The following is a 14,615-nucleotide window of genomic DNA, read 5'->3' on the forward strand; positions in this document are numbered from 1 at the left end:
CTATAGAAACTTAATGCGCTGAATATAAATCAAGCATGATCCTCACATTTAGATTACATGTCAATCTTATTGTTTCTTATTTTATACAAATAGTACTGGAATCATTTAATAAAAGCTCATACCTGCGTTCACAGTTTATATATTTTTAAATATATATATATATATATATATATATAATAACAATAATAGATGAATTAATAATGATCACGTGAGGGTGGACCAGCAGAAGGAAAAAATGTAAAGAAAGAAAATAAATTTGAAACCTTATTTTTAATCTGTCATAAAATAAAAAATAAAAATAAAAATAGTAGGTGTTCCCCTTTAAGGAAAACTTTCTAAAACAAGAAGTATATGTAATTTTAGTAAATTAATTTAGTTATGCTAGAAGCTGTGATAGTGACACATTCTTATTCAGAGTTCCTGTGAACACTGATGATGTCATTGTTGCGTGGGTTTCTCAGCGTGACATCTCGCTGAGAGGTGGGCTACGCATGTAACGCATAGGGTGTACCGGTTTCCTGCTGAAAGTGGGTAGAATGCCGAGGCTGAATATTGCACACAACAACCGAGATTTACTCGATCATGTACAAATATCCTTATTAACTTTATAAAATAAAATATAAAAATGTAATAAGCAGATTGGGTAGCAGCTGTGCCGTGAGTACCAGAAGCCGAGGAGGAATATAACTCCGTTTTAATGACAATAATAAAATATTTTTCATGAATCAACAAAATGTATTTTGGTGATACTGGATAAACATTTATGGGTGATTTTCTCGATTAACCATTTCAAGCAATTGAGCGATTCATTGCAATGTGTTTCTTACCACCAGGACCAGACTGTTGAAGGATGCAAGCCCTTAGGCATAGTGGCCCATTGGGTTTTGGTCAATGTGCCCTATGGTCAGTCCAGGAACACCCACCCCTCTGATGCTTAACGGGTTACACAAATCGATATTTAGTGTGTAAAAATTATTCAGTCCTTCAAACATCACCAAAAAATATTTTGTTCCTTTAAATATTGCACACAGCCGCAGATGTTCTTGGCGTCTGACGGTTATTGTCCGTGGATGATATAAACACACATTCCTGTGTTAATCTTTGTTTAGAACTCTCACAGTTTGCTTTTAAACCCTGTTATTTATACTGGTGTTAGAAGATGAAATTACAGATGCCAAAGTTATTGATAAAAGAATAAAGATAAGCAACAAAGTGATTCCATTATATTACGCAAGTTGTTGTCGGCTCATTGGATGTTTGGAGTGTAGGGTGTTTGTAAATTTTAACTGCGGTCATCATGGCATTTAACATAATTAAATTAATTTATTGAAACAACATATAGATTGTTATGAATCGGTATACGTTTGAACATTGAGCTGAGATTGGTAGGAGCCTGTGGCAAAGCCGTTATGAGCCAATCAGTTTCCTGTTTTAGAGTTCACTCCCTTCTTCTCTCCAATCCTTACAAAGGCTGCCTGAACCAATCAACAACCATCAGCAACTTCACAATAGTTGATAGATAACGGGAATCATATAGCATTGCATATATCTCTATCTATCTATCTATCTATCTATCTATCTATCTATCTATCTATCTATCTAGATAGATAGATAGATAGAGATAGATAGACACAATTACTTTATTTATTCACTCTTGAGTGGATAAATAAGGTCGCCATATATATGTTTATTCACTCTTGAGTGTATTATGCGTCGTAATTATCTTACTCACTTCCTCTTGGCTAAAATCCCCCTCTGTATGGAGAGTCAAACACTTCAACAAGACATAAACAAGCGGTAAAGCCGTGACAGACGCAGGTTATTATCTGGTGTATTTATACAGCTCTGAGCACACAAACAAAACATTTTGTAAGAGTGAGGGGAGGAGGGAACCAGAAATGTTTACGTCCAGAAATAGGTTATTTTACAGTGTTTCTGAAAGGCTATTCTAGAAAAGACAAGCCCTGGATATAAAGAGAAAGGGCCACATGACTGGGCCTATAATGACTGTAAGAGTGACATATGTTAAGGTGTTATGGGGTTACATGGGGGTCACCGGGCAATGTTGGAGGGATCATGGTGGCTATTTATGTGGCATTTTCCCGCCACTGGTTTTAGTTGCTGTTAATATCAGTGTGCTACAGTTACATTTTTTGGGGGGGTTGCTGGGTGCAATAAAGTGTTTTTGGATAATATCTGTCAATTTTAGATGATAACATTTATTATATTTTAGTTTTTTTTGTCTTACAATGCCTGGAATATTAATTCAATTCTGTATATATCAGACTGTATTGTATGGAATTTAATCTCCTAGGATCATGAAACAAGAAAGTTCCCATGATCCGAACTTCTACTGTAATAAAAAAATATGAGTTCATCAAAAGTGAAACCAGAAGGCTGACTTTACATCAAAAGACAGGAAAAAGTATGTAAATTCTATTTAATACCATGCTGTCATATTAGCCTTCATTTATTTTTCTCCGGGGATTTTAGCTACAGATGTAGAGCGAAGAAGAGCTTATCGAGCGAGGTGTAGGCTGATGTGAAGTAGATTTAATTCTGAGGGAAATTAACTACAGGTAGATTGTAAAAGTATCCATAATGATCATTTTATTTCTACATGTCACAGAGTCCCGATTTCTTGTTCATGGTTAAGAGGCATTGACACTTCAAATCCATATAGTCTGGCCCAACCATCTAGCTTCCTTAACATGGCTGTCCTTTGGGTTTCTAGCACTCTAGGCAAACTATCTCTCCAGCACTCTACTTTTGCACGCCTACCTCCCAACAGTGCCTGTTTTTGCAGCATAGGCCCAATTTGCGGTCACTGTCATGCTGTAAGGGGTAGCTGCCCCATTGTCTCGCTTTTGTAGGTAGTAGGGATCATAAGCCAGTTAGAAAGATTCCATGACCAGCCCATGGAAGTTAAAAAAACAATGGAGGTCTGGCCTGTTATTATTTGGGTAACAATGTATCCACCAATACAGGTGTCGCGATTTGGACCACTGAGATGGGGGGGCATGCTGCATTTATGTGATTGTGAACATGGGTGAACCTGGTGGCAATCCTTGAATTCTAGATAGTGACCTATGTCCCCTATATGTTAGAGCCAACCTGGCTTCTTATATTTACATTATGCAGGGCAAGTTGAGCCCTTCTAGTTAAGTAGGTGAAGCTTCAAAATTCAAACTTAAGTGGGTGAAAGACAACCTCCACCTCCACAGTGCCCATTTGGTATTACGGTGTAACACTGAATAAGCACGTTAGAGAAGCAATTTATTTCACCACTATGTGTTATTTCTATCCCATCTTTAAAGGAGGTAACAGGCCAAATAGTTATTCCTCAAACAGGAAACATAGAACTCTGAAAACCCTGCGACATACAAGGAGAAGACCTCTGGGATTTTGAAAGCTCTGTTCTTTGTCTACGGACAGCTATTGCTTTGACCCTTTCTTCTCGTACACACATTACACAACGATGACAGGCTGCAGTTTCACACATAAGGCACGCGAGAGGACACATTTATCTTACACTCAAAATCCTCTTGAGTGGAGTTCTTCTAGAAGGAGCTATCAAAGAGGGTCTAGGACTTCTATATGCAAAAACTCCAGAACAGTTTAGATAATGTTTAACTCCTTGTGTACCGAATAAGGTTGAGAATAGTAAATTATTTATTTTTCTATTTAAGGTTACACAATAATCCAGCATATTAAGCAATTAACATAAACCAAATTACTGGAATTATCATAATTTGTTAGTTATTATGATTATTATTCTATGTTACATATTAGGCCAGACACACCAGTTTCTTAGATAATCTTTGCAATAGATATCGGCGTCACTGTACGCAGGGTTTATATGATGAAAACCCTTGTGCAAGGCATAGCATTGTAGCTGTTAGTGAACTTTTTCTTTTCTTTTAAGACGTGGAGCCTTATGTTGGCTATTATTTTAACATTTTTTTTTCTGCGGAACCCACTGGTCTGCAAATAAAGTTTTATTACAACTCAAAATGTTTTCATAAAATATTGTTGTTCGAATGGCATTCTATGTGCCAGATTAAACCCTCGAGGCTCTTTATGGCCTTCTGCCCGTCTGGAATGTTTATAAGCCATTTCACATTATTAAGTGAATTAAATCCCAATGCAGTCCTAGCCTATCTAGACTATTCACATTAAGAATATTGAAAAGCAATGTTATGGCCTGTTGAACCCCTTTTGTTGAACACATTTGGTCAGTAAGAGTTCACACTGGGTATGTCTTAATGTTTAAAGGTGGCCCAGTTAAACATACAAAAGTAACAGATAACGCAATTGTTATGATTAGAGCGTAAGCCTAGTGCATTCTAGTTGTAATGTCAAGGATATATATATATATATATATATACATACAGTGTTAAGGAAATATACATTATACTGTACCGTGCAAAAGTTTTGGACAAGTGTGAACAAATGCTGTAAAGTAAGAATGTTTTCAATAATAGACAAATTAATAGTTTATTTTTAAATTACTCAATTAGTGAACAGAAGAAAATCTAAATTAAATCAATATTCGGTGTACCCACCTTTGCCAAGTTTTCAAGGTACACTCGCACTTTTGTAGGCATAAAATTAAGTGTATGATTGGACAATTATAACAAACAGGTGCTAATGATCATCAATTTAATATGTAGGCCGAAACACAATCATTAACTGAAACAGAAACAGCTGTGTAGGAGGAATAAAACTGGGTGAGGAACAGCCAAAGGTGACGTTGCTGAAGACAGTTTATTGTCAAAAGTCATACACCATGGCAAGACGTAGCATAGCAACAAGACACAAAGTAGTTTTACTGCATCAGCAAGGTCTCCCCCAGGCAGCATTGTTAAAGCAGACAGGGGTTTCCAGATGTTTTGTCCAAGCTCTTTTGAAGAAGCGCAAACGGGCAATGTTGAGGACAAAAATGAAAGACACATCATGCCTACTTCCCTTCGCAATCAGAAGATGTCCAGCAGCACCATCAGCTCAGCCTTGGAATAAAACCACGAGAAGACTTGCGGCCTCCAACGTGGAAACAAGGCCAAATGACTCAACTAAATGGCAGCAGGTGCCCTAGACTGATGTAACAGAAGGCAGTTTGTTCACCAAATCCGGCATCTGATTGTCCCCAAGTTCATTCTGCAGCATGACCCCAAACATACAGCCAAAGCCACTAAGAACTATCTTCAGTGTAAAGAAGAACATGGAGTCCTGGAAGTGATGGTTTGACCCCCACAGAGCCCTGATCTCAACATCACCGAGTCTGTCTGGGATTGCATGAAGAAAGAGAAGCACCTGAGGCGCCTAACTCCACAGAACTATGGTTAGTTCTCGAAGATATTCGGAACAACCTACCTGCCGAGTTCCTTAAAAAATCCTGTGCAATTGTACCTAAAATATTGATTTGACCTGCCTAAAACCTTTGCACACTACAATATATATATATATATATATATATATATATATATATATACTGCCCTCATTACTATAAGCAATATTCACAGAAATAGTGCGTGCGTATCATTCATGCAACATCCAGTTGCTTTAACGTCAAATTAATTGTCAAGGTAAGAAAGATGTCCATAACCCTCAATTACATACTGTGCATATTTAATAAAAATAACAATAATGCTTTCCCAAGAAAATATTAGCTTCATTTATTGCTCTTAACGGCACGATAGAAATCTGGCATTTTGTGGTTAAAGAAAAAAAAACCTGAATTAATTTGAGCCAGTTTGCATAACTTATCGCAAGTAAACAAAGTCTGTCTACCATCAAATACACAAGAAATTGCATTTTCCAGCCTGTAAAACTACATTGCAAAGAGGTTTGTTTTTGTGGACATTGCCGTGTACTTTTACCCGACTATTTGAAATTTAGCAGAAACTAGAATTTCCTGAACGTTTGTCGGTCACTCTGGGGATCTGCACGCTGTTGAGTTATGAGACTGGCTTAAACGCAACATCTGGAATCTATAACCATGTCAAACACAGGCTCCAGCTGTAGAACCGTAGAGTCCGGTCTGAACGCGGGGACTTCCTGTTACAATTTTTCGTTCTGACCAAATGGACCAGAATTAAATTAGAAACACATTTACAAATTCCATCACAGTTCCAGGTACTGTCCTTAAAAAATTGTGCCTTAAATTATTAAACCATAATGGAAATTTTTAAAGAACGTGTTGAATATCTGATTCATATTTAGCTAAAAAAAAAAAAAAACTGGGTTCCAAGCGATAAAAGCTGTAGGATGCAAAATGTTTAGAGTAGAAGTAGTGGAGTTATTTGCTCGGGAAATGGAGATGTTCGGAAATATGAATACATTGTTTCGTATTTGGAATGAACTGATTGAGATCTTTGCGCTATGGCAGCGTCTCGACCCTGCGGCTAAAATTGTGTAAGCTTTAGAGAACGGGGGGAAAAAAATGTTTTCAGACAAGAAAAATACACAGTTTATGGTATGATGAACTTATTAAATCAAAAGAATTGCTAAAAGAAAGAGAAGTGTTATTGTTCTTCTAAACGTATTGCGAAAGCATTGCAGTCCCACAGGATGATCCCAGTTCTGCTTGACCTAGAATAAGGCACGTAGGTCTACATGTTCTACATATAGTGACATCACCATGGAAACCAATGGAACATTTCTGTTGATTGCTTCATATATACCATGTTCCTCCAGGATTGCTATATATATATTTAAAAATAGACCATTATGTTGTTTTGTTTTTTTAATAATGCGAAAAACTCTGACTAGCTGCTGTGTCTAAGTCCATAATTCACGGCTTTGAAGCTCAAAAAGGCTGAAAGATGAAAAACACGCTAAATTAAAAAAAGACACACTGATATTTTGTGCTATTGCAGCTTTTGCAATATATTTATATTCTGCGCAAGGTAAGAGTGCAAGTCGTACAATTATCGCAGTGCAATCTGGAAGAAGAGAAGACGAGGCCTTGGTTTGGGCATTCGGCAATCCATATATTTTTAGGAATGCCAAGGGATAGATTAGGCCTGCGCCATGTTTTGGGAGAAGATAGTAGAAGAAAAGAGAAAGGGCTTCATGGTAGCCTCAAACAATATTCCTCATGCTCCTACCCTTTTTTTGTGGAAAATCCATCTCTCCATAGGTGCTTGTGGTCAAAGATATCTGGCACATGCTACATGTTTTGAAATATGATTTTGAGGTTGATCATAGGTTAGAAGTTGGCAAAGCACATGCAAAAATTGGTGAAATATGGTAAAATGGGTGACCATGTGTCTCCAATATCACCACTGAGAAACGTGCCCTCTAGGGATGTTCTTGCTTAGTCTTATGGAAATATCTGAACCCCTTGACTGCACTGAAATGCACAAAATATGGGTAACATTAAACTAGCATTAAGCTGTACCCATGTGTGTCCAGTGGTACCAGTGAAAAAAGGGGCTCTATAGTTTTTGGTCTGCATTATGGAGCCTCAAGTCATGTCTTTGATGTCATTTGATGTCAAAGATTTGTTGGTTTGGCATGAACGCCCTTAAGTATCCAAATTTCTGGTATTGGCGTCACAGGCAGTCCTCATCCTGAACCTACTCCAAGTAAGAGTCCAAAAACATAGTGATATATGCTAGAATAATACAGATTAAATCTGATTTTACATAAAAACAAATGGCAAAAAGGGGTTATATTTCTGCCAATGGGTCTCTCATGGTTCTAGAACGGAATTATTTACGATCTCGTCAGATGTTCCTCTGATAAAACCTAAACGCGAACAAAATAGAGACCACACAGAAAGAAATCCATTTCATGGTAATTATCGATATTGATACAAATATATTAATTCTGTTGCAAACAAAATCACAATCTTATCAACACGTTAGAAGAGCTGCTGTTAATGGTCATCGCCAGCGGAATGTGCGCCATTGTTTCTTCTTGGGTGTCCAGTCAACATCCAAAATTCTCCATGACATTGAAATATAAGCTGTTCAGATGGCTGTTATCACATGATCTTCCCCCGAAAGAGAAAGCCAAAATAATTCCGCAGAAAATGTATGTCTCGAACCTGGAGACAATTACCCTGTCACCAAAGCTTTTTGAGTGACAATATGTCAGGAATACTGCATTATTAACACATTATTGAAACAAAATAATTGAAGTCTCTAATGGCATCAGGATAATGTTGAACCTCTTGAACTGTTAAGACATTGACTCATTCACTCCGGGTTTTTTTTTTTATTATTTTGATTGTCTCATAGTAATCTGGAACTAATTATAAGACAGTGATGCAGTGTTTTCGTTCCTTCGGCATGTTAGACAAGTAATTTGCTCCAATATCAAATGCTAAATGTTTTCTGTACTTTGGGGAAAATGGGGAGAAGACATGTCAGCTTGGAAATAAAAAAAAAATGTTCTTCTTCCAGGCTTTTTATATTTTTTGACAAATGATATATCCCTTTTCTGCTTCGTGTCTGCACACATGATTGACCAAAATAACTGATGATGCCATTACCCAGAGGTGTCTAGTTATCTCCTTCTCAAATTCTTACTGGCAGGGATTTAATCCAGAATATGTTCTGGAGGACACTTCTGTTGATCTGTATGACTAAGCCACTTCCCAGCTCTGCTAAAGAAGGAACACAATTACAAGTATTATATATATATATATATATATATTCTTCCTTTTCACTTATAATTTAGCGCAAATCCGCTTGTTGTAAATCCTATTATTTAAATGCTGCTAATTACACCATAAAGAGTAATTTTTACATAATGGAAAAATGATTTTTGTCACTGGAGATTTATAATGGCTGACAAGATACAAATAGTGATAGATTCAAGATTTTGAATTTTGGGCGGAATCTGTAAGAAACAACTAGTTACTCAACGCTTATTGAACTCTACTGAGCTGAGTATGTAGGAACACTCTAGAATCATGGTTCTGAGTTCCGTTAAATGAGCCTTTGAGCTCATATGGATGCTCAGGATTAAAATTGGGACTCAAGCTGTTTTGGTTCTCCTGTCCCGGGTGAGACAAGTCTAATATGTTTGTAAAGTTTTTTTTCTCTGTGATGGCACCAGTGAGCAACTAGTCTTCTCCTCTTTTTATGCCCCTTGAGACAATCTAGACATATACTGTATGTTAAGAGCAACTCTCTAGTAATGGCCAGCTGGGGTTATCATTTGTCATGATTTATTATTTTGCAAATGAAGCTTGTCTTGTGTCTTGATTTTAGAATGTCCTTTGGGGTGGGTCTACTTTAATATGTTTTTTTTTTTCACATTAATAATGATTATGTTATGTTCACAAGACTAAAATATATTTTTTTTTAATTAAGGGGAATGAACACAAAAAAGGAATAAATTGATCATTTAGCGGTGCTTAAGAAAAAAAAATGCCCTTAGGTGGAGATTTTTTTATTTTTTTTTAACTTTAGTACCTGGTCCGCAGGTCAATTGGCATTATTGTTGTAAGCATATTAAGCAAGGAGGTCCTCATCTTTACTTTTAGGGAGAATTCACAAAATATTCCCAGGTGGGTAATTTGCATATTCATGAGGCTCTCCCTAATTAGAAAGCTGAATCAAGGCACGGACATTCTTGTTAAAAACATTGGCTCGTGGTGGTTGTTCTAGCATTTGTGCCACAATTATATGATTGTCTCTAAAAAGAAGAAACCTGTCTGAGGTTTTTTTTATGAACCTAAGCAATCACTGTGATTAAGCCGGAATAAGTAGACTTCTTCACTTTCTCTGGAACATCTCATTCTTTTGTATATGTGTAAACATATCATAATTTAAATCATTAGAGTCAAAAAGTTATAAATGTTAGCATTTTGTGTTTTTTTCTACAAGATAACCGAAACAGTCATCGTTTTATACCCTCCTGTGTTTTCTCACAAGCAATATTTGTACGACGTTCGACAAAATGAACTTTTTCTACTAGATGTCTTTACGTTCAAAATCTGTTCCTCATTTTTCCAAAATGATTCTACTTACGTCCTCAGAAAAGCAGATGTGATAGATTATCGTCCATGTGCACCAAATGACAGACTCACATAAATTACCGACTTTACAAGAGGAGATGGCATTGCGCTATCCAGAAAAGAATATTTCTGTTGCAAAAGTTTATTTAAACGTGTATCAAAGTGTATAAAAAATATCAATAAGTGATGGTTCTTCATAGTGGCAGAAATACAGAAACACCTTTTACATTTACTGTTCGATACAATTTATTGCAGACATTGTAATCACTTTATACTCCTATGTTGGATGAATGAAGGAGATCTGATACATCTGATGGAGAAGACGTTTGCTCGTGTTACACCGACGTCTTGTAAGGGACGTAAAGATTGCCAGAAGCCATAGTGATGATTATAGAGAGGGGCAGAATTATTTACAAACTCATTATTAGGAGTGAACGGGGCCACGTGTGGTTAAACAGGCATGGTAACATAAACCCCCCCTGTAGGTCTAGAATTTCTATGTACCACACAGGGACCCAAACCTAGCTCTGGGATTTAAAGCATATTAGTACACGGTTTATTATATGAGGTCCTGGTAAATGGAAATGTACAAAGATAGAAACATGAGATGAGAGATAAAAAAGACATTCTGCGTATGTAGTCGGTCCGTTTTTCTTGATGTAAAGACTCAAACCTTAATCAGTCGTTGGTCTTGTCTTAGATTCAGGATAGTTGTATGCCTATCCCATACATGTTTACATTTCTTCACTGTATTAGCCCTCTATAACTTCTGCTGGGAGTATGTTCCATTTATCTACCACCCTCTCTGTAAAGTAATTACAAAACTTCCTTATATTACATCTAAGCCTGAGACCCTCTAGTTTTAGATTATGACCGATTGTTCTAACGTTTCCCCTCCTTGGAAGTAACCTTTTCTATCACATCCTTCCACTGAATACCATGACTGATACGATCAAAGAGAAAGTCTTCACTTAATATTTACTATAAAGCTGTAGCAGCATATAACCAATAAATGTATTAATTAAAAGGTTATTCAAAGGTTATCCCAGCTGGTGCTTTTCTCTCCGTTATATCACATTTGAACTTCCTATTCTTTATAAGCCATGTCTTTTTTTTAAGGACCATCATTAAAACCATTTGGCTGCTACCATTAGCAAGTCAATCCGGTAGAATCTCCCGTTGATGGACTATTAAAGGGTTAATAATGTAAAAGTTCCAGAACGAGCGCATTTAGAACGCTTCCAGGTATGGCCATAGTCGCTATGCATCGTTTTGTGCAGCAAACATTAAAACTCCCACTGGAATCTCAATAGCTAATTGCTTAATTCATCGTTTTCAATTCCAACTGAAGATGAAAAATGCTAATACGAGAGAGTATCCTGCTGGTTGATGTTCCAAAAAGTACTCTTGAGTCTGATAAGCAATTGCAATTAACTTTTTATAATGTTATTATTGCTTTTGAATATACGAGACATTTAGCGCTATTAATCAATGCTTAATGGAGCGACTGCGTAAGTATTTCCTAGCATGAAAAGGTGACTGAGACACAGCCTTTGCAAAGATATTTTAATGGCATAATTATCCGAAACAGGCGATTGTCCGATTCAGCTTAATAAACTGAGCCTTCTGTGAGTTGAGCCAGACCAAAAGAAGAAGACCAAGATCAAGCCCAAGATACTCACCCAGTGAGGAAAGGGGGCAGCAAAAAACTGGGGCAGATCGCCGTCTTGGATGATCAGGTCCCCTTGTGTGCTGCTGCTCAATGGGATGGTTACAGGGAAGGTCTCTGATCTCCTCAACTGGCCCATTGACACTATGGACGCTGTGTACAGGCCTCCATAGAGTCTGTTTAAAGATACACATCGCCTTTAATACACAGCGCACTGGGACATGACATCATATCCCCGTACTTCATTAGACGATGGAGAACTCGGGGTGGGCAGCACGCAGATAAATGCGTCTTCGGGTTCCATGCTTCTCCATGGCTCCTACCCTACTTCAGGAATAAAGTCTCTTTGCTTCCAGTGTCACAGCTCTATGTGGCAGATCCGTTATAGTCATCTTCTTCGAGTTCTAAATGAAATGTACTTATTTGCAAACTGAAAATAAGTATGTTATACTGAAGAGCATTCAAACATAATCGCTTACCCCAAAATTTTGGCACAGGATTGTAATTTTGCAGTACTAATAGTAATAAAAAAATCTACAGTTCCTAATCCTAATTGCCATTTCTCAATCGACCTTCCAAAATCTCAGGAAACGATCATGGGAAATGTTTTTCGAGAAATTATAATAATGCTAAAAAAGCATTTGGAATATTTTGTTTCAGACAGAGAGGCGCTAAAAAAATATAAAAAGGCTGCCAACCAAATTGGAATGCTCCGAAAAAATGGCAACTGGTGTAAATGTTAACTAGATTTTAAATAGATTTCCAAGGGTATTAGCATGTGTAGGTGTGTCCTACTGTTATATGTGGGCCTTATTCCAGGGACACATGATTCCGGAAGGTATGTCTGGAAGGCAAACTGTGTTCTGAAGTACACTCTAGAAGAGGAGTGTCCAACCTGCGGCCCTCCAGCTGCTGCAGGACTACATCTCCCATACTCCTCAGCCAGCCCCTTAGCTGAAAGAGCATTATGGGAGATGTAGTCCTGCAGCAGCTGGAGGGCCGCAGGTTGGACACCCCTGCTCTAGAAGAAGGTGGAAAAGGAAAAGAATCATGAATGAATATACAGGATAGACAGGAGCTCTAGAGATCAAGCAGGGAAATGATAAGAAGTTGGTTATATCTGAGACATACTTTATTGTTTTACACGGCCAACCACGGAACAAACTGAACCGTGAACAAAAATAGCAGAAAGCACATTTGGTTGCGTGTGGTCCTCTTGATGACCAGTGTTCTCAATTGGAATGCTGGAACTATCTGTGGATAGAGACTCTTTCAACCCTGGATGATATGTGGGAACACGCCTTGCAAGATGCCCCCCCCCCAAATGTATCAGACCTTGTCTTCACAATTCAGGTGGGCTTCATCAACATTTACATTGTTCAAGAATCTCTTTTGTTTTTCTCAGTTGATTCTAGAAATACATTGACTTGTTTGCATCGCAGCCAACATCACATATTTCTCCTCAGAATAGTCTGGGAATCGAGCTCACTCCTGGAACTAATAATTACATATAACAAAATCTAATTTAAATCTCTGAGCCCTGTTTGCCTTGGTTAAGTCATTATGTTGGTTGTTGAAATTATTGTTAGGGATTTTGTTTTGATTTCATTACATTTCTGGCCAAACGCTGACAGTCATAATGTTAAAGTAGTCTGTGTGCTCCATAAAGATACGTACATAATTTCTTTCTTTGGCTCAGCGTGACTAAGATTACTTACCCTTGACTTTATAATATATTATAGCTCTTCCTAAAGTGCAGAGGAACCACTGACAAGCTCAACGCGCAGAGATTATGATGCGTTAGAATGAGAATTCTATTTCAGTAAATTTGTTACACAAAGAGGCTGAAAAACCTACTGCGAGCAATTTGTTTCCCTACTTTTATTGGTGTAACTAGAGGGGCTACACTTGCTCTATACCCCCCCCTGTGACCCCATCAAGGCGGAAGTTTTATTCCTCCACCGGCACATAACTCTCTTGTCCGCACCTTACAATAACCAAGAAGTCTCTGGTTATGATGTCATAACACAACACTCCATGTGTCTCAGCATAGGTGGGCCTTACAGACAAAGTGGTCTGTCCTCGTTTTCCATCAGGGTCCATATACCAAACCAACAGGAGGTTCAACCACCCACACATAAACACATATTTATATATCTATACATTCATATCCTTTAATTATGGCAAAAGAACATCGTCACATTCACCAATGATGTCGATGTTATGACATCATTTATCATGTTTGTCAAATTAATGTCATGGTGGAATTTTCCATCGTGTTCAATAGTCAGGTTATCCTACATTTTATCCTAGTTATTCATATAGCGTGCAGGTCTGCTTCATAGCAAATGTCAGAGAACTGACTCTTCCAGGTAAGTAACTATGTTGGCAAGGATTTAACGAAAAAAGAAAGAAAACATTATTTCGGACCTGGCAAAACACTGACAGTGCAAAATGTTACTATTGTCTGTGTGTTCCCAGGAAGATATTTGAAGAATGTGTTTTGAGTCTCAGGATGATAGTCATATTGTCTTCGTGCCAGGTACTGATACGTGGAGAGAGGGAGCACAAAGACCTGTATTTGTTTAAACCATAAAGAGCTGCCAGGTTTTCAATTTCAAGGTCAATTTTCTCTACGCATCGAGAATAAAGAAGCATCCAGGTACAGCGCTGTGAAAAAGTATTTGCCCCCCCTTCCCGATTTCTTCTATTCTTGCTCATTTCTCACAATCAAATGTTTCAGATCATCCAATTAATTGTAATATGAGACACAAAACACGGCTTTTAAATGATAATTGTATTTATTGAATGTAAAGAGTTAATCAGAACCTATATCACACAAAAAGTAATTGCCCCCCCCCCCCAATAACTGGTTACGCCGCCCTTGGTGGCAACAACTGCAATCAAACATTTGGGATACCTGGAGATGAATTGTGGCCCCCTAATAACAGAATTATTTTATTTCAGCCATAC

This window comes from Spea bombifrons, chromosome 7 (genome assembly GCF_027358695.1).
Source record: "Spea bombifrons isolate aSpeBom1 chromosome 7, aSpeBom1.2.pri, whole genome shotgun sequence".
In the NCBI taxonomy this organism is placed as follows: Eukaryota; Metazoa; Chordata; class Amphibia; order Anura; family Pelobatidae; genus Spea; species Spea bombifrons.